Source organism: Tachyglossus aculeatus, chromosome 4 (genome assembly GCF_015852505.1).
Source record: "Tachyglossus aculeatus isolate mTacAcu1 chromosome 4, mTacAcu1.pri, whole genome shotgun sequence".
In the NCBI taxonomy this organism is placed as follows: Eukaryota; Metazoa; Chordata; class Mammalia; order Monotremata; family Tachyglossidae; genus Tachyglossus; species Tachyglossus aculeatus.
Genome location: NC_052069.1, coordinates 118,629,483 through 118,630,105, shown reverse-complemented (window position 1 = coordinate 118,630,105; position 623 = coordinate 118,629,483). Strand labels below are relative to the sequence as shown.

At 45.1% G+C, this 623-nt stretch overlaps 1 non-coding gene across 1 annotated transcript; it reads left to right on the top strand.

Annotated features, from left to right (window-relative positions):
• The first annotated feature begins 274 nt into the window (after positions 1-274).
• On the top strand, positions 275-412 carry LOC119927930. Its single transcript, XR_005450895.1, has one exon. It is a non-coding gene; the product is annotated as a small nucleolar RNA SNORA7 (small nucleolar RNA).
• Positions 413-623: the final 211 nt, after the last annotated feature.

The following is a 623-nucleotide window of genomic DNA, read 5'->3' as shown; positions in this document are numbered from 1 at the left end:
GGCTGTGTCTAACCTGATTAACCTGTATTAACTCCAAAGCTTAAAGCAGGGCTTGATGCAAAGTAAGCACTTAACAAATATAATAATAATAATAATAACAACAGTAGTAATGATAATAATGGGAAGAAGCTGTTGGCATGGCTGGCATTCTAGATAGCATGAGAGGTGGGATAAGAAGGAAATGGGAGTGTGGGCAGGAAGGATGAGAAAGGATTTGGGAATGAGGAGTGGGTAAGGCTCCATTCTGGAAGTTTAGGAAAAGTAGATGTTGTTACCCTTCTCAGGGTCACACCTGGAGAGTTTCCAGTACTCTACCAGTCTTGACAATGGGAGGGAGAGTCAAGCAGAGGCATATCCATTCCAATCCAAGCTTGGGCAGTGGCTAGCGAGTAGAACACAATCTGCTACAAGTCAAAATGTACCCATACTGGGCAGCAGTGACAAGGGGGAGAGTGAAGGGTGGAGACTCGAGTTTACTGCATGGAAGGAGGCAATGGTAAGCCACTTGCATCTTTTTAGCAAGAAAATTATATGGACACACTACCAGAACTATTGCAGAGGGAGGTGGGGTGTTCCAGGAGAGATGTGTCCATAGAGTCACTGTGGGTCAGAAACAACTCGGC